Source organism: Haemaphysalis longicornis, unplaced genomic scaffold (genome assembly GCF_048455015.1).
Source record: "Haemaphysalis longicornis isolate Haplotype H1 unplaced genomic scaffold, Haemaphysalis longicornis Haplotype H1 scaffold_7, whole genome shotgun sequence".
Classification (NCBI taxonomy): Eukaryota; Metazoa; Arthropoda; class Arachnida; order Ixodida; family Ixodidae; genus Haemaphysalis; species Haemaphysalis longicornis.
In genome coordinates this window covers 191647667-191668668 of record NW_027526422.1, presented here as the reverse complement: position 1 = coordinate 191668668, position 21002 = coordinate 191647667, and positions in this window count along the sequence as shown.

The window sequence follows — 21002 nt, the reverse complement described above, 5'->3', positions numbered from 1 at the left end:
ATCACAATACTAGTTTGGTGTGCACCTTCGGAAGCAAACGTTCAGCTCACCACGTCATGAATACTCCTGCGTTCCTATACCAATACTAATGATGGTACACAACGGGAAAAAAACTGCGGTTGATTCCTCTGTCATAGGCATCAGACCATCACGAAAGTGAAATGTGCAGTCAAATCTGCAGCTGAGCATGATTTGAGGGTCGGTGGCTGCCTTGTGCTTGTGCTTGGCGAGCGACGTCCTGCTGCAGGGCCACTTCGGCAACGGTGAAGTGGAGTAATTTCCGTGAAGGTTATGACGTCAGTGAAATCTTGGGGTGTCGGGGCATAAAACACTTCTGTGTTAATATATAAAACCCGGAAACAAACAACCCTAAGTATGACGTACCAATTAGTACTAAAGGTTGCTTCCCCGCAAGAAGCCCATCTCAGCACGGGTGCACCCTTTACAGGTTGCACCCTGTAAAGGGTGCAACCTTCTGGCTTTCTTGTGCTGGCGTCCTTATCGTGACGGATATGACGTCAGTAAAATCTTGGTGTATCCAGGAATAAAACACAGTCTTGCTAAAATGCAGTGGATCTGCGGAGAGGCTCAGAGAAGAATTGAAAATAACGGAGAACGTGCAGTTACATACCACGGTAAGCCGTAGTGCAGGCGAAATCGGTGCGGCACCACTGCATTCATGCTTTTGCTAGCCCAGTTGCTCAGGTTAAAATGTACCAGAACTGTGGGTATAGCAAAGTCGGTGAAGTCTGTATAGTGAACAACTAAAACGGCGATAATATGAAATCGGAACAGTATTTTTGGGAATAAAATAAAGCTTTATACCTTTTTTCACAACCGGCTCGCACCACTTTTGGTAGAGCCCTGATCACAAATTTACACTAAGCACCTCTTTCTAAGTGGCGGCATGCTCCATCAATATGCAGCCTGGAAATGATGGCAACGACGAAGTTTTTGTATGTGAGGCTCAGGTGTAACAAACGTTCTTAGAATATAGTTTCTTGGTTTATGTAGCATACACCTGAAGTCCTTGAGCAGTCAGCAACCTCTGCAATTGTATTATTAGGAATTGGCACGTAAAGAATCGCTCTTACATTAGAGCCCAGGCTCCCTTCGTAAACGAGGAGTATTATTGTTTGTTGTAAACAATTAAATTTGAGGTCTCACAATCGTCAATATGAGTGGTTCTCCCATCCTGCTTCCCTGTGCCTTAGAGTGTCGGCAGGTGTGCGCAGTTCTCTTGTGAGACCAGTGTTGTCTGTCTGCCATTCGCAAGCGTCTTTTGCTCTTCGGTGTTAGTAAAATTACAGTCCTAGCTGATCCGGCTTTTGTTGTTTTCTTTTGTTCATGAACCGATATTCCTGTGCTTATCGAAGTGTTTACCCTCCTATACGGCGTTGTTTTTTCTAACATAATTACCTGCTTAAGTCAGAGGTAGTAACGACAGGTACCGGGAAGATAACTGTCAAATCGTAACGTGAAAGAGTCCGCGTCTCAGGAAACCAAGCGTGGTTAGCAAGGATATCAAAAGAGGAATATCGGCGAGATAAGCCGCGTCATTCTTTTCACATGACGAAAAACTCCCGTATTGCCCGAGACTCAAGCACTTCTCCGATGCATTGCTACTAGCCTCGAAGCCAATAAATCCATCGCATCACTTCCGAAAAACTTGCACCTCATCCACAATCTGTGGTGTCATCTGGCAGTCATTGGAGCTCTAGAAAAGACTTCATACTAGAAATGAAGACGTCACTATGTAGCCGTAGTGGATTATCGGAACCTACAGTCGTATGACGTCCGTCCCTATAGCCGACCATCTACGAAGAGAACTCGTTTCCGTCCGCATCGCTTCCACGATTGCCGCAACGACTGCGCTTAATTCCATCCCCGTAACAACTGACTTTCAGGAGGCATGCCTTAATTATCGCTCTGCACGCATTTGCCTTCCCAGCCTGCTTATTACTTCGATATTCCAAAACCTCCCGACATATTTTTTTCTCGAACGTGGGACACCTTTCTCTGTAGGGAATAAGGTCGCGGACACAAGTGCCTGTTCACGTGCTTACCGGGAGTTCACTCGTCCTTCCACACCTCCCGCCTTCACCGCAACCTCCGCCTGTGGACAACCAGGTCGTTCTCCGCACACATTACGACATCCCTTCCAATTACAGTAAAAGCTCGCTAATTCAAAACTACAAAGGAAAGCTATCAAATTTCCAGTTATGCAAGTTCAAACTGATGAAAGAAGAGCTAAAACAGTACACTGCGAGGAGGACGCAGTAGGGTATATTATAGGTTTCATGCTTCAAAAATTCCTATTGTAGTCTGCTTTTTGTGTTTGATAGCGAGCGACAGCACTTTTGGTTTAAGGAGCGAATATAGCGGCAGGCCTGCTCTTCGTGTTCTTCAAAACTGAACTAAGGACGGCCGTCATTTCATGCCACTATCTTTGGAGAGCGGGCCCCTGGACTGGTTCTCTGTACTCCCCCTCTTTGTTGTCACTGGCAGCTACACACTTTGCGCTATCCACCTAAGAAATATTATGTCCTCATCTGTTAGTGCAGCACACACCGCCGCATTCGCGTCTCCATTGACGTAGTCCGTAAAGAATACGCCTTTTGAAACTTACCCAGTGGACTTTCAGATGTGGTAGGCAATTGCACCTCTTTTTCATTCTTGCTTCTGTTGTGGAGGAACCGCAGCACTGCGTGTAGGCATCGGGTTTGTTTCTCCGGTCATTTGCAGGCGCCAAGCTGCCGGAGCGATGGCGTGTAGTTGGAATTATCTGGGGCGGACCCTATCCCTAGTGAAATTTTCAGGCTTTTTTATGCATAGACAATATAGACACTTGGCCTGACAAATCGTTCAGTAGGAGTTATCCATGAATTTTTGGTATTGACGTTCTGAATAAAAGGTTTCACTGTATTACCTTTCCAGCCGCACTCTTCCGTTTTCTGTTTTCTTTTTTTTTGCGCATCCTTAGTTTATTTATGTGTAGACGGTGCAGGCACCCATACCCACAAGCAGAGCCATTTTGTCGGTATTTTCTAAGGTAAACGAAGATACATTTGGACTATATAGAAGTCTTATATTGTCCCGTCTTCACCTTATTTGTCGGACGGCAATTCAGCCGTCTAGGAATTGCTTTTTCTAGGAAATGCAGAGAAACTTGAAGAGGCTGCATTTCTTCAAACCTGCCTCTTCCCACCCCTTTCACCTTCAGCCTCGCCCCTTCTTCATGTGCTCGTGGTATTGTAGCGTAAGCTACACTACGCTACCTCGGGCAGTCTTCGCGGGGTGACAAGTTTTGCCCTTGAGCGCTAGAGGTCAAATCACACACCTTTCCGCGAGCGCCCGGCGAGGAGGAGCCACCCGGTAAAAGGGAGAGATAGGCGGCACGGGAGAGATAGGCGAGGAGGGAAAGCAGACATGCGCGAGACACGTGCGCGGGACGTGGCGGAGGACGGCAAGGAGACCCCCACCGCAGCGATAAGCGCGCGCATGGCGCTGTCCCCAGGCCTCTATGCTCTGCCTCTGGTGCAGTTCAAGCCGCGCCGGTGGGAGGCGCTAGAGGTGGATAAGCGCCGGGCTATCCGCCTCTGCATAAGCCTTCCGAGCACCGGTTTCGGCAATGTACACGCAGACGGGCTCCGGGCCTATCCGGATGCGGGCCCATGCACCGCAGGCAGGGCACACCTGACGGTAGGGCACACCTGCAGCGCTACCGCAGCCGGCCCAATTGTCGGATGGGCATGCTGCTCAGTACCTGAACCGCAGGGTGTTTGTAAATCTAGGTACCTCGGTCTCAGAAATACAAAATATTCCCGTGCTAATGGGAAACCTGGGGAGGACCGAAGCACGCAGTGTATAATCGTATTATTGGCGCCTTGCAGTTTTAAGTGCGAATGCACTTCTTAAGCGAGCCTGAATCGTCCGCCGCCGTCGTCCGCATAGCAACAGCTGCGGGTGCGCGCGCTCCTCGTCTTCCGCCTCGTCTTCCCTAGCAACGGGGGGAGATGGGCGCGCGCTACTCTCCTCCTCTCTCCGTTCAGTGACTGCGGGTGTTGGGCGCCTCCTCTCCACTTCGGGCGGGAGAGCTCTCGCTCGCGTAGCTGCGCTCCGCATTCCGACGCGTGAGGGCGCTCGTGTAGCCCTCGCCGTAACGGCGGGCGCTACTCTCCTCCTCCTCTCTCCGCTCAGTGACTGCGGGTGTTGGGCGCCTCCTCTCCGCTCCAAGATCACGATATCCACCGTAATCGCGCAATCAACAACCGGGCATTCGCACTTGCACACTCTCCCCCTCGGGGAAGTGCGAGGGAATTTTTTTTGCCAACGGGGATGAAGCCGTGGGGGAGTACAGGTACAGAGCCTCGCTGCAAAAGTATCTCGTCTTTTAATCCCGAAAATCTCTATCGCGAGGTATAAACGAGTGTCACGGTGTTTTTTAGAACTGGTTTCGAAGCGCTACAGCGAGTAGCGTAGCGAGTGTCCGGGTTTCTTTGTGTAGCGTGAACTACACTGGCCGAGGTTGAACAGTTTCGCGTGGCTCCTGGACAGCCGTGCTGCGCATGAGCGAAGAGCAGTGACGTCACATGGCGCAGAACTGGCGCGCCGGAGCCGCCGCCGCCGCCGCGTGCTCGTTCACCGCCGTGCGCGCTTTGCCGGTCTCCGTATTCCAGAGGAGTGATGTCATAGCCGCAGCAGAGGCACTGGCTCGGGCGCGTGCCCAGCTGTGGGCTTAGGTTCCGCAGTTGCCAAGTCTGACGCTGCGCCACAGCCTCTTGATAGCGCCTTTCATCAGCTGAACTTTATCTCAGGCTACGTATATCCTGGCGTAGCCGAGCTAAGCTACTGCTAATTTTTTAGTACGCATTACATCGTAGCGCGAGGCAGAAAAGAGATCCCCGGTGTTTTGGTGCCATGACTACATGAAACGACGATTACGATGACGATTACGACTTCGGCGACCACGACAGAAGACAACAATAGCCCCACCCTGTAAGGGTCTTCGCCCATAAAATTGTGTTTAGGCGCAAAGAAATATGTCTAAATATCCTTGTTTACTTGTTCACGGTAATCGGCTAGCAGTTTGCTATGCAGTTTGTGAGCTGTTTTTATATGAACACAGAAAAGGAACCAGTACGCGACAACTTCGTGCCACCGCAGATGTTTCTGGAAATACTTACTCTTGCGTAGACGGACGTGTTTCTTCCTTGTTCAAAGAATAGAAGCGCTTCTACCCAACTGGCTGCGAGAACTGGCAGCCCTAGTAAATTGGTTGTAGGTATTGCTGTAACATGATTGTAGGCCACACTTGTTTATTCACGTCGGTTAATTTTGGCCTGTGTTTATTAGAAAAAGCTGCAGAAAAGCTAACAATTCATTGGGTTCTGCAAGCATTCTTATCCGCTTTTATCCGCTAACAAATACTTTGTTTACTTCGCGGTATTTACGAAACACCCGCGTGAGTGCCTTTGACAAAGGCAACCCTTTTCTACTTTTTGGGCTCATTGCAAGTTTTTTTTGTGGAATTTGAGTCTATTCCTCTTCTGCGCAGTATTAGATATACGTGCAGACTGTTTGACGACATTTTCATTTATTTCTAGTGTACCATTTCTTGTGTTTTAAAGCGAAGCTTTCTACCTGCCCGCACTCCCCTTTCCGCAAGTGTTCGGTAGCGACCGTTGGCGTCAACAGAACACTCCCACGAACAAAAAAAAAGTTACTGGCCCAGCCAGTAATCCAACCTGCAACTAATAGAGAAACGGAGCGAGCACCCGTTGTCTTACCGATTGAGCTACAAGCCTACGCGGAGTCGAAGGAGACAGACGGTGCCCTCGCCGATTACATCTGTGCGTTTACCTTCTGTGTTTTCGCAAAATTCCACGTGATAGCGTCATGCTACATCTCAAAGCGTCCTGCACGCCACCAGCGACACGCGTAACAGCCGTGTGTGCGCCTCTTGCACATGCGCTAAGATTTATAAAAAATATAAAAAAAAGGAAGCTCACACCAACGCATCGCATGTCACTTCGCTTCCGTCGGCGGCGCCAGAGACGAAAGAGAAGTGAGATCATCTAACAACTAATTTGAGTTTCCTTTAAATCTACCAAAAAAATCCAATCAGGTGCTTTACCAATACAACTCAATTAACCACCGTTCATGAATCATGCATTGAATTTGCGTAGCAAAGAATATCTATTTGAAGTAATAAAGGGTATGGTTAGGTGCGTTTTACTTGTCTTTGTAGAGTTACGCGTGTGAATTCAAGTGACGTCACATGGGTAATAGTTGTGGGTGTCGCTTGCAGCTTCGCTTTCCAACCACCTTCAGAGGGTGGATTGGCGCGCGTTGTTCTTTTTATTTTAGTAATAGAATCAGGGCACGTGATGTGATAGGAAATTGGAACACTTTGGCTTATTTTCAATTTATTGTGTTTGTTTTATATTTCTGTGCAGTTTCCTGCAACACGCGATGTTTGCCTTATTTCGCTATTGATACGATTACAAGATTTTAATATTGCCAGCACATTTTGCGACATTAGTTTCTGTTCTGGAATTATAAGGTTTGAGCTTCTTTCTTGAAGTTTTCTTGCAACCGTCAATATCTGCACCACTGTTAGGAGTAAATTGACTTACAACTCAAAGTTCCCATTTTTGTACAGATACAAGGCGTTACACTATTCGAGTTGCAAAACATAGAATTCCATACTTAAACAATACTACGGTATCAAGACTGTCTCTGTAATATTCGTAAACTGCGCTTTAGTTCACAACGACGGGGACAGCACGAGCGCAAAACTAACAACTGCCTGATTAGAAGTGGAAAGTTTGCTTGGATATCAAAACTAGTAGAAAGGGTTACAAAATACTACTGGAAAGCTAGGGAGAGAAAAATGAATGCACATTTTTTTATAAAAACGGGCGCTGAACCTCGCAATCTGTTCAATGGCTATTTATCTTTCTTTATATACATGAGCTGCAGAGTAATTTGCGCTTGACGCTTTTGTTTACCATGCCTTGTTGCTATGAAGTGCTGTTTAATAATTATTTTTTAGTCAGAGCCAGCGCGAGTGAGCATGAACTTACGCTTTCAGTCTGGTGTTTTCATACGTGAAAGGCTGCCCAGATTTCGCGTGTGGTCTTCCTGTGCGATTTTTCCGAAACTAAATTTTCCTCAAACAATCGGTTGCACTCACATTTTTTTGCAGTGGATCACCAAACTGCCTGAAGGGGCTGTTTGCTGATATGTGTGCGGGTGCTCTCTGAGCCTCTCATTCAGGCATATCCCTGTCTGGCGAAGGTATGCTTTGGCGAAATCCAGATAAATGTTGTACACTACCCCTGTTTCACAATCAACAAACTTGTTTTCATGCCGGTATTTGCAGACCTATTTCGCTGGATTCCGGTTCAGCATTTAGTTTTTTATCAATCCCTTAGGGTTTCACTTGCGCGAAACGCGCTACATTAAGAAGATGCGCGCGCCCATTTTCTTTAATTTATGTGAGGTCTTCTGTCTGTATGGTCAGAATTACGACGTATTTTGTGTCATGGCTCCTGGGTTCTGGCTGTTTCTTTCTTATCATGGTGTATAATATTTTTGTGCAACTGATACTAGCGGGCTGTCTCGATAGCCACTTGCTTGCAGACGTTCCACCTCGAGTCTAAAGCTTTCCTCGCATTTTAAGCACACGAATTCTTAAGTGTTTGCCCCATGCACGCATTAGCAACGGCCCTTTTCACTAACTTGGCGTGCGGCGACTTGTAATAAAGGACTCCTTTCTCGCGTCTGGTTTGATACCATCGACAAAACCAATGCTTGCTACATTTACCCAAAACAATTCTCCACATTTCTGCATAATATTGAGGCACACATATATGCAATTTGACTAACGTCAGTAGTGAGAATTTGATTTTAGCATGTTTCGGATTACATGTAAATTGTTGTGGATGCAGTATTGACTTGCAGAACATTACAACAGCTGGTGAGCGTGCGAGAGAACGCACACCAAATCCGATATTTTTAAAGTACATCATAAAAGTAAGGTGCATATATTCAATTATAATGTGCGGTTTCGCTATCTACTGAAATAACCCCTTAGCATAACGTACGACAATAACACATAAAACCTAGCAGAAGCATTCCCGTGCTCCTGAAAGGCGAATATTCGGCCAGAGCAACCTATTCGCCAATGGTACTTAGGTGTTCAGCTTTCGTGGTTGAGTCGCATGCGCTACGTATTCATTCCTTACGGACAATGTTAGATTGTGAAGGCGGCGAGATTAGTTTGGAAGCCGCCTTGCTATGTGAATGGGTAAGAAGCTTTGTAGGAGAACGCCTGTAGTCAGAGAGGAAGATCCTACGCCAGGAAAAATGTGGACAAGCGGGCCGGTGCCGGAGGATTTAAACAGGTACTCCACTGATGTTTGCTTCAGGTCTACGCAGGTGCGCCACAGAAATAAAACAGACGAAAAAGCATTCACGTGAACTCAACCGGTTAGGGGCTTACAGCTACACCAGTGTGCCCATAGCGTAGGTTTACAGAACATGTTTGTGGATAGCAGCCACGTCACATAAAAGGGTAAGATATTTTAGGCGTCATTGCCTGCCATTTTCCTTCTTTTCCTTGTGTCGAAAACGTTGCGCGTATGCATGACACCGTTTCCTCCCGTGCTGCCCCGGTTGTGGTAGAGGTGATCGCTTCTGAGGTTCAATCTCGTCTGAGGCGACGTGTGGCTCCCCATCGTGTTTTCTAAGTGGTTGACGACGAGATAATTGCCGTCAGGAAATCGCTGCGCGCGACTAAGAAATCTGCTCTCAGGTATGGTTGATAACCGGCGTAGCGTCTGTGAAAATGATCTCAAGGCGACTGATTTGTGCACGCGTGCCTGTTTTCGCTCCTTTTGTGACAGCCAATTATCTTGGAGCGCCGAAAGCGCATTCGCCCTTTGCCCGCGTGAAGTGGTAGCAAACGGAAATAAGAGCCTATTGCTGCTACTCCGTGCAGACTAATGAGTGCTTCGGGGCGCGTTGACAATATAAATCGTCTGTTGTAGCAGCTATAGACTGCTAAAGACATGAAACATTTGGCTTTGCTACCATGCTTAGGCGACAATTGAAGGGGGAACTCGTAGCAAAATTTCTCCTGACGAATGAAGGCGTTTCGTTCACCTTATTGCTCACCTTGGCAACGCCTTCTGGATCACTGTCCCCACAGCCGTGTTCACACCAGCGAGCACAACACAAAAAACGGCTTAATGGCCATCCCCCTCGAAGGAGTTCTGTAGCTGTGAAAAACTTGCAGAGATTTTTCTAAACTATACAACTCACCTCAGTTTCATCAACGATCGAGCTGCTTTTTAAGGATACCGGTGGTCATACGGAAAGTGTTGCAGCCGCGCACCCAAAAAACAATTCCTTACGTTTTTTTGGTTGCAAGGCGTTTACATTCGCAAAGGATACAGTGACATTAGGTCCCTCAGATATGATTGGTACTAATTGCACCCTAAGATATCAAAGCATCTTTATGTTGTTGGCGCAATTCATTTTCTACAGAGGGTGGTGGAAGCAGCCTCTGATGTTATGAGGTTTCGGAGACTCGAGACGAGGCACTTGGAGGTACAGATCAGAAACTGCAGCATGGGGTTTCGTAACTATGCGAGGAAGAACATTTATGACTGACAATAAAGATGCCGGGAGGCGCAACACAAACGGATACAGAGTACAGGTGAAATCTTCAGGTGGCGGAAATGATGCGGACAACGGAACAGTTTTATTCTTAACCGATAAACAAAGGGGAATGGGTGCAGTCTTACGATTCAACAAGTCTCGCTGTGGTTGCAGAGGCGAAGTGGAGACATCTGTGTTGTCAGGTGAAGCAGTGGATGCAGAGAGCTGCGGCACGATGCTTCCTCGGCCTCTTGTGGAGGGTGCGGACGTGGTGCTCGACTGTCCGGTCGACAGGCCGCAGAACCTTACGACTTGATCACTAACAGCGAGTGCGCTGCGCTGCCCTCCGATTCTCAACGTCTTCTTTCTCCTCCTCCGCTTTCCTCTTCGTCATCACGATGCCATTCAACCATGTTTGTCTTTGTTGCGCCGCACACTTTTAGTGGATTGTTCATAGTCTTTTGATTTTTACACCCTATCACATCACAATACTCCCCCCTCAAAGAAAGTTTCTGGGGCACAGCCACACACACTTTTAACAATAAAAATCAAAAGAACAAGGTCACATTCTAAGAAGTGTCTCGGAGTCTCGTCACAGTCATTTCTAACTTGAAACTCGCACTAAAGTTCACAGGTTCATCCAGAAGGGAAGAAGCATCAGAGAAGAGCATGCAAGTCCGAAGTCAAAAGGGGTCGTGCCGTTGGAAGCCGATTGGTTCCGCACATATTACTTTCTCGTGTACTTCCAAAGGAGCTGACCAGGAAGTTTCATATGTCGTGGCCTCATCCGTACCTTGTCTGTCTTCGGGCTACCGTGGGCTCCTGGGACAGATTTGTGACCATAATAAAATCCCGGTTCACCCAGACTGTTTGTCAGTTCTTCCGCATCCCGTTTCTTCTGAGATGAACGCGATTGGGGACCGAAACTCCTGAAATTTCTCACTTGGCGTCGTTTATCTCTCGGCAGTCTTGGAACCGTCTGTTCGGTTGCAATGACGGAGCATGTCTTGCGTTGATTCAGCATGCCAGCTTTGAGATTGAGTACCCCCCGCTTCAAGAAGGAAGGTATGCTCAACTTCCTCTTGGTGCGTTTTAGGCTTTGCTATACTTCACGGCTCTTGGGGTTGGTCGAACGCGTGGTGAAGGAAGGCCTCTCCTCTTTTTTGGGCTTGTGCTTGCCCTCCCGCATTTTCCTCACCTCTGGAGAAAGTTTTGGCTCCCTCTGGGGCTGGCTATGGGCCTCGTGCACTGCAGTTTCAAATAAACATGTGGCGCTACCTGGGAGCGGCGGCGGAATTTTTTCTTAAGAACAAAATAAACATATACAGCAGTTGGCTACGCGGCTTAATTTAAACAACAACCGTAAAATAAGTATACAACAATTACCCTTTTTTTATAATTCACAATTGCTATAATAATAGAAATATTACGCTGACGAGTTGCGCGGGAATACACGCCGAAATAATTTAGAAAGCGCCCCTTCTCCAATACAAGCAGACGACAGTACACGGATCAGCTGCCTGCGACGCCGACGTTCCCAAAGCACATAGTACCCGAAAAGAAATAAAAAGAACAGATCCATAAATGCATTTGCGTATGTGCAGGCTACTTGGCGTAAGACCGCTGCAAAAAAAAAATGCCGTGTATCCAGTGCATATTTTTGTAGCGCCTCAAATAGCCTTAGGTGTGCACGCATCTGTGCACGCATCAGAAAATACATGGAACAACCCACGGATATGCATGCTTGAATTGTAGGTAGTCATACCAGCAAAATATGAAGCTTTAAAATGAAAACAGAAACGTAAATATTCACGCTACAGTGCGACACAACCGTAAACAGATGGACACACACCAGCCACAATTCGGAGACTCGCATCTACACTTTTATTGAAAGGACTCTAAAAAATCTCAAACATGTACAACTTGTAGTTGGCGTTTGAAAAACGAGTTCAAGTGGGGCTTGTTGCGCAAAATATTTTTGCTGACAAAGATAACTTGCAGCGTAGTCACACAAACATCACGTACAACTCTGTCAGCTTTGAAACAACCTCCATTATTCAAAATGGTCTTATTTTATCAAGGTCACTCCTAATGCGAGAGGAATCATTCGTGCACAATTAAAGCTCCTGTTGTGCGATCTACCATATCAGTGCCCGTGTCTATGTCGAGCGATAAACAAGGTAAATAAACGTTCAGAGGCTTTCATGAAAGCCTCGTCTCGCGCATCTATGTCCAAAATTATTCGCATATTAAGTACGCATATATAAACCTATGAAAGCACTTCAAAAAGCGTTTCGATATTTTTATGAGCCCATCCAACGAACTCATCGTAGTTTCAACAGTTTGAGGTAGAGTTTACTCAAGCAGTTGGCATTTTCAAATACCTGCCTCTACTAACCTGAATCTTCGGGCTCTTGAAGCCGCTTATCCTTGGTGTCGCAATGTATACACACAGACCTTTCGCTGCGATTTCACGCACACAACACATCAAATCACTTCCTGACATGTACAAGGCACAGGGGAGTGTACACACGGGAGAAATTCGCTTCTGCAAGCACCATGAAGTCGCGTAGTCGGTCTTCTCCTCACAATAAGCTTTCCGCCAACTGCTTGGTTATGCCAGCAGTTCTTACCCAGCCGTTCTGATCTATGGCTAAATAAATCAAATCCACCAAAGCGACCACAGCAACGAAGGCGTTGCTGGCGTCGTTGGGACGTTATGCCGTTATTTCATGCTCTTCGGGGGCCGGGGGCCCCACAAAAAATTTTCCACTGGTGGAGCCAGCGATCACACCCTCCCTCACACATACATTATCGCTTCCGGGAGGCGATGCACACACAGACGCACACTCCTGCGCTCCTCTCGTTCTCTTGTTAACATCGCGGGCTTGCGTCTTTTTATTTTTATCTTTTATTTGGGCGGCGCTGCTCGGTGTTCAGTGGAAGCCGTTGCGAAATGACAGCGTGACCACGCGCTGCGCGGAGACAAAACCGCGCTTGTTGAAAACTGTTTTTATGTGATGCATCGATTTCCTGTCGCATTTATGAACCATATACCATATTCTATTTAATAAAGTACCGTTTGGCTGTTCGTATCGCATGGCAACAGAATAGCGGTCATTCCTTCTTTCTCTTCTAATAATCGTACTGCGCGGAATACTATCCTCCGGACGTCGTTTGCTCACGGACTTCAGAAATTATGCCTCCGTTGCCCGCAAGATGGCGCTGAACACAGCGCATCAGTGGCGCCACCATACAAGCGCACGAGGCCCATATTGAATTTTAAAACACTCAGTTCTGGGAGCTTCAGAAACTTTGTCAACTGAGCAAAATGGCGTATCTGTTTCGGTGATCGCTGCGCCTATAGCTGCAGCTTCTTTCGCCGCAATGTCTGATGATTCGGAGTCATCAACATTCAGAGATCTACCTTCTGGACACCTAGCATGGGCCTCTTGAGGCACTAGTTTGCTTTCGAACTTGAAAGTTGGTACCCATGTTGTAAAAGTATTCTCATTAGCCGGTATTTCGCCATCCTGTTGCAGTCCTCCTCCAAACGTTCCTTGAGCTGAACTTTCGACACTTTCTGGCCTGGAAATATGCACCTTGCATTCTGGTTCACGACCGCCTACCAACTAGTAATGGCCTGCCATCGTGTTGGCAACCAAAGAGGATTCAGCCACCTTTCTCTCATAGAGGTTTTCGAGAACTGCTAACTCGCGGTTCAGGTCTGCAAGCTTCTTTTCGTGGGCATCTCTTAGCGCCTTCTCTACAGCCTCGTGCTGTGCTTTCAACTTTTCTCGGTCTTCTTCGCGTTGTGCTTTCAATCTGGCACGCTCACTCTCGACCCACGTCCACAGTTCCTGCCCTTTCAATCCCTATCGGATACCATCAGCAATAAGCTTTTGCAGTTCCTCGAGCCCCATGTTAACAATCTCAAACCTATAGATCCTTTCCAATAGTCTGAGCCAGACTCTCCAAGGTGTTATGGGAGAGTCCTGTCGTGGATGCCACTTTGTGATGTTATGAGGTTTTGGAGACTCGAGACGAGGTACTTGGAGGTACAGATCAGAGACTGCAGCACGGGGTTTCGTAACTATGCGAGGAAGAACATTTATGACTGACAATAAAGATCCCCGGAGGCGCAACACAAACGGATACAGAGTACAGGTTAAATCTTCAGGTGGCAGAAATGATGCGGACAACGGAACAGTCCAATTCTTAACCGATAAACAAAGTGGAATGGGTGCAGTCTTACGATTCAACAAGTCTTGCTGTGGTTGCAGAGGCGAAGTGGAGACATCTGTGTTGTCAGGTGAAGAAGTGGATGCAGAGAGCTGCGGCACGATGCTTCCTCGGCCTCTTGTGGAGGGTGCGGACGTGGTGCCTGACTGTCCGGTCGACAGACGCAGGACACCGTGGTTCTGGCCGTCCGGTCGATAGGCCGCAGAACCTTACGACTTGATCACTAACAGCGAGTGCGCTGCGCTGCCCTCCGATTCTCAACGTCTCCTTTCTCCTCCTCCGCTTTCCTCTTCGTCATCACGATACCATTCAACCATCTTTGTCTTTGTTGCGCCGCGCACCTCTAGTGGATCGTCCATAGTCTTTTAATTTTTACACCCTATCACATCACACTGCCTTTCAGAAGTTGATTAGATTAAGTGATGATTTTGCTTCCGACATTCTTAAATAAAGCGAGTTCTGCTTTACTGGTTCATTCATAAGAAATCACATTTTCCGGTAGTTTTGTAAGGCACACTATGCGTTTTGAATTCCTGCTCGTATCTCCTGCTGACAGTTGATCAATACTGGATTCTCACGGGCGCCCCTCTTTTAGACAGCAACACTTATACGCTCGCCAGTGTGGTTTCGCGTCGCCCTTGCGCGTTGGTCTACTTGTAAACGAGCGAACGAAGAAGACACCAAGATAGACGAGATAGAGCGAGATGGAAAGCACCGGAGGAAGTGTGGCGAGAGTGTGAGGGGGACGGAGGTATACCGAGGCGGCGCGAGACATGCTCCTCTGCCACGACGATCTAAGAGATAACCGATAGAACGGAGAGACCACCGAAAACAGCGAGCAGGAAATCGGATGGTAAATGTATGGCTAAAGTGTGAGGGTGAGGGCAGTATCCCGAGGTGGCGATATGCTACAAGAGAACGCCAGATTGTAGCGTGGGCCGTCACGCGTTTGCTGATGAGGCGATCACTTCCTTAGGCTCAGCAGCTACGCGCGGTCGTCGGGAAGACTCAATTTCGCGCAATGCTCGAATTTTGCATTAGCGTGTATAGTAATAATTAGCAATTTATATGCAGTTGATTTTTTCTCAGACGGCTAATGGTGGGAGAGTTGCGGCTGCCCGTCACATTTTCACAAATATACGATTGTTACCTTATAACACTTAATTACGGCGGACTGCCTGTCGTACTGTTGGTTTCACTACCACCGTTTCCTCGCCATTCTCTCTTTGAGGATATGCAAAGAGAAGGATCCGCTTCCTTTTCTTCGCTTGTTTCGCTAAGCGTCCTGCTTATACTATAAGTGTCTTACTGTCTTTTATGGGTACAGGCACACTGCTGAGCTAGGAACCACACATTTAGGTGTGTTTTGAAATTTGATGAAGAGCTATTGAATGGCAAATTGCCAGACTTTTGCCGAACCGGTTTTTTTTTGCCGCAGGAAAACGACATAAATCATGTGAAACCGCAGAACCTCTGTTGGGCCTATGTGATAGCGAAGAAAAATAAAATCCCAGCATTTTCAACGAAGGTTCAGCCTATTTCACCGGTGCATGTTTAAATCTTTCCTTCAATTCTACGTTATATTGGATCATTTTTATCATCATCAAGTGAATAATTAAATCCACTACAGGACGAAGGCCTTTGCCATTGACTTCAAACCGCCCATGTCCAGCGCTTCTCGAGGCCATTTTTTGCCTCCGTACGAAAGCCGCCAAACATAAATTGGACGAGTGCATACAAAGACATGGCGGAGGGCAGCCGATTCCGGCATGTCCTGAAACCAATTTATCCGTTATCATGTAACGCGCCGGTCGCACAAAACAACAATAGCGTTAACCAGGTCGTAACGATGTGTCACGGCCTCGATGACACGCAGTCCCTCCGTGTGCTGCAAGCCCCGTCGGACACCCGCACCTCTGTGGACGAGTCGGACTTGCGCTCTATTGATAAGATCGATTACCCGCGAGGAACTAGAAGCGCACACATCGCTCGGCTTTTCGGAATCACGACGTGGTGCGTCTGCTCCGGTTCTGCGTGAGATAATTAAACAAGAGCTCGCCTACCTTATGCCTGCATTCCCGAGGGAAATGTCAGCACTGACTACGGCAGACATTAGCAGCCGTAAGTGGGCATTTTCCTTAGTGACGACGCGCCAAATGCTATGTGCCACCTACTTGCAGGAGCCTGTGTCAAGGCCACCTGCCTCGCTCGCCGCAGACATCATGGTCCACGCTATCATCATCGTTGTGTTCGGGGATCTTTGCGCTCGACCTCAGCTCGCTCTGCAAGATTCGCTTAATAAACCGTTGCCCAGCGATTCAAGGGCAGTGCCTTACTATATATATATTGTGAGCGTTTATTGGTGTCCTGGCTCATGAAGAAGACTCCTGAAATGAATTAAGTGTTATTCGCTAGTGGGACCAATCTCTCACCTGTACATACCCATTATCGTCATCATTTGTGGATTATCATCATCGTCTGGGCTCGTTCGGCCGAGTCACCGAGTTCCCTGCGGGCTGAGTAAAGAGACGTGCCTTGGAATTACCGTTTCATTGTTCCAGTCTGCTTCCCTCTTACAATATATATATATATATATATATATATATATATATATATTGTGAGCGTGAAATTGGCAAAGAACAGGGTTTGCAACAGGAAGCGGCCAATATCCCTTTTATGCTTCGTCGTCGTTTAGACATTGTGCGCGTTCATGATCACCTCATTTCATCTTCCTTCTCGTCGGTTAATCATCATCTCCGCTGCTGGAACGGTCGCTGTCTTTTTGTGTCCGTGCTCGGCGCTCGCAAATAAAGCGGACCTCAAGCGTTCCCGTCGACTCTCTCAAGTGGTGGAGGGTGCTTTTGATCCCGCCGTCTACCTCTCGCGGTCGCACCACTGGAGCTCCGATCAGGTCGGCGGTTGCTATTGCCCACCAGCTCCATGCAGCACGAGAGCGGCCAATCGGGCAGCAACGCTGCCGCCCCGGTCCAGCCTCCCATCATAATCACCAGCTGTCAGCGCGATCCTCCGTCGTTCTCGGGCCTCCGGGGTGAAGATGTTGAAGATTGGCTGGATCAATTCAACCGGGTAAGCGCTTTCAACCGATGGGACGATACATTCAAGCGCAGGAATGTCTCGGTTTCTCTGCATGAAGTGGCGAAGACCTGGTTTCTAAACAACGAGGCAGATATCCCTGATTGGACCACCTTTGTAGAAGAGCTCCGTAAAATCTTCGGCACGTCGACTGGTTCCGGTGCAGCCAAAAAGAAACTCGCGGCCAGGGTGCAGCACCCGTACGAGACATTCTCCTTGTACATCGAAGATGTCATCGCGCTTTGCCGACGAGCTGACAAGGACATGTCGGAAACCGACAAAGTACATCACATCATGAAGGGAATCTCCTCTTTCGCCTTTAATGCTCTGGCGGTACAGAACCCGACCACGATTGCTGACGTACGCACGATCTGTCAGCGCCTGGACCGCCTGCAGTCCAATCGCATTCAACAAGATTGTTTGCCTACCGGCTCCTTTTCGGATTCAGAGCTCCGTATTTTGATTCGGACTATAATCCGTGAGGAGCTACAGCAGCGTGACGGAACCTGCCTCCAGAACGCCCACGCCCACACTCATGGCCTGCGTGACTTGATCAAGCAGGAGCTGGCATGTATGACCGCCGTTGAGCAGCCAGGTCGTCCTGCTCCGCTACATGCCCAGTCCTACTCTCAAGCTGCTACAAGACCAACCCTGCCTATGGAGCCAATCGCTCCCCCGACTGACCACGGCCACTTGTCCGCTATTTCGGCACCTGTGCCTTCACCACCTTCCTTTCCTGCGTGGCGAGCAACCCGGCAAACGAGTGAACGACCAGTGTGCTACTATTGCGGCATACGAGGGCACATTTCTCGTTTTTGCCGGCGACGACAGTTGGACGAGCGCCGAGGTTACGCACCATACGAACGCGACACCTACTTCGGCTACGCCCCTCGTCAACGCGTCTACTCGCCACCTCCGCGCCAACATTTTCCTCCTCGGGATGCTACCAACTTCCCTCCTGACTCGCGCCTGGCTAGACGTCGCTCTCCTTCACCCTACCGTCGCTCTACATCACCCTTGTGCCCGGCCTCTCACGTTGGTGAGAACCGTGCGGAAAACTAGATGCGGCAGTTTCTGGGGGTGAAACTGCTTCGCCAAGGAACAGTGCAAGTCCCCCTTACCGGCCGTGGAATACGTTGACTGTTACAGTTGAGGGAATTATGGTTGAAGCACTTGTAGACACTGGCGCCAGCATATCTATAATTAATGAAAGTTTGTGCTCTAGACTACGCAAAGTGAGAACGCCTTACTCTGGTCCAGCTTTACGTGGTGCGAACGCCGCTATGCTTCAACCCTCAGGACATCGTACAGCGCGTGTGATCATCAACGGCATTCGTCATCACATTCAGTTTACGATACTCTATCCATGCCCTCATCAAATCATTTTAGGATGGGACTTTTTGCGATTGGCATCTGCTATGATCTCCTGCGGAAAGCCGATGATTGACATCACCGAAACGGACCTTGCTAGTGTCGCTGACGAACCAGAGCTCCGCTTGGCCTGTACTTCCGACGTTACCCTGTCTCCTGGCGAAGAAGCCGTAATCTCCGTAGCTTCAGACGACATTGTTGACGGCGATTTGTTAATTGCACCAACCGGAAATTTCTTCGCTCGAGGACTACTAATACCTCTGTGCCTTGTCCGTTTTTCAAATGGGTCCGCCTTTCTCGCCGCAGTCAATAGTACAACCGAGACCATTTTGCTACCTCAAAACGCCACTATTGCTTTCGTTCTCCGCGATGACGCTACAGCTGTTCTTCCTCTCAGCTCCTTATCACCTACGAATAATTCATCGGAATCCAAATTGCAGTCTGCTCCTGTTGGTGCAGTTATCAACCCCGACCTTACTACAGAGGAAACCGGACAACTGCTGACCATGCTGGCCAAACACAAGACAATATTCGATTCTCACACCTCGGTTCTGGGGCAGACATCAGCGGCCACCCATCGGATTGAAACAGATGGTTCCTGCATCATTCGCCGACGCCCGTACCGCGTTTCGCCTAAAGAGCGCCAAATTATCCAAGAAAACGTCGACGACATGCTGAAGAGAAACATCGTTCGTCCTTCTGCGAGTTCCTGGTCATCACCCGTGGTGCTTGTTCAAAAGAAAGACGGTTCCGTGAGATTTTGTGTGGATTATCGGGCACTCAACAAAATCACGCGCAAAGATGTGTACCCGATGCCTCGGATCGACGATGCTTTAGACACCTTGCAAGGCGCAGAATATTTTTTTAGTCTTGATCTTCGATCCGGGTACTGGCAGATCCCCATGAATGAGGCCGATAAAGAGAAAACCGCTTTCGCAACACCCGATGGACTCTACGAATTTAATGTCATGCCGTTTGGGCTTTGCAACGCTCCGGCCACCTTCGAGCGTATGATAGACAATGTTCTTCGTGGATTGAAATGGAAAACGTGCCTGTGCTACCTCGACGACATTGTTATCTTTTCGTCCACGTTTAAAGAGCACCTCCAGCGCCTTGATCAAGTTTTAACTAGCCTCAGTAATGCCGGCCTGCAACTCAACGCAAAAAAATGTCACTTCGCAAGTAAATCTATCAAAGTGTTGGGTCATGTTGTTAGCAAAGATGGAATTCGTCCTGATCCCGACAAAATTACGGCCGTCATTAATTTTCCCCGACCTCTCCGCCAGAAAGAGCTGCGCAGTTTCCTGGGATTGGCATCGTACTTCCGTCGTTTCATTCGCAACTTTTCTACAATTGCTTCACCGCTGCACAAACTCCTCGCTGCCAATTCTTCATTTGACTGGTCGGAAGATTGTGAGACAGCGTTTACAACACTCAAACAGGCCCTCACTTCTTCTCCTGTACTCAGCCATTTTGATGAAAACGCCCCAACAATACTCCATACAGACGCCAGTGGCCATGGTATCGCGGCTGTGCTCTTGCAATGCACTGCTTCTTCTATGGAAAAAGTAGTTGCGTATGCCAGCCGCACGTTGACGCAAGCCGAAAAAAACTATACCATTACCGAGCAGGAGTGCCTCGCTGTCGTTTGGTCTATTCAAAAGTTCCGGCCCTACTTGTACGGACGTCATTTCACGGTTGTAACCGACCACCACGCACTCTGCTGGTTTTCGTCCATCAAAAACTTAACCGGACGCCTTGGCCGCTGGATACTTCGCCTACAGGAGTACAACTTCACCGTGACATACAAGACCGGCAAGAAACACGCTGATGCCGACGCTCTTTCACGTTGTCCACTGTCGTCCACGGAGGACAGTTGCTTAGCGTCTGCTCAGCAAGTGGCAGCTATCCCTATTGCCGTCGCGGAACATGTCAGCCCGGAACTCCCATCTGATATCGTCTCTCTTCAGCGTTCGGATACGTACTGTCGGAACCTGATTGATCTTTTGGACGGTTCCGCTTGACCACCAAACAGTCGCTCACGCCGCCAACTGAAAAAATTTAGACTCTTGAATGACGGTGGCCTTTACTACTACAATTACCACCCTACAGGCGACAAGTGGGTCCCCGTCGTTCCGCGTTGTCTTCGGTCACACATTTTGCGAAGTTTTCATGACGACGCTACGGCTGGTCACTTTGCCTTCCAGAAGACATACGACCGCATCAAAAGCCGTTGTTTTTGGCCCGGCCTCTCAACCAGCGTCGCCAAGTATGTTGCGTCGTGTGAACCATGCCAACGGCGCAAACGACCCACTTCGGCCCCAGTGGGGACGCTCCAACCCCTTCCGTGCCCTTCAGCTCCCTTCGATATTGTCGGGATTGACCTGTATGGACCTCTTCCTGTAACTGCAGCCGGCCATCGGTGGGTTGTTACAGCAGTGGATCACTTAACCCGTTATGCCGAAACTGCTGCTATTTCCTCGGGCTGCGCTTCAGAAATTGCTGACTTCTTTTTGCGGGCCATTTTCCTGCGCCACGGTCCCCCTCGGGTTCTCCTCAGTGACCGTGGACGAACGTTGCTTTCTTCGCTACTTTCTGAAGTGCTTCGAGCCGCTGACACCGCTCAT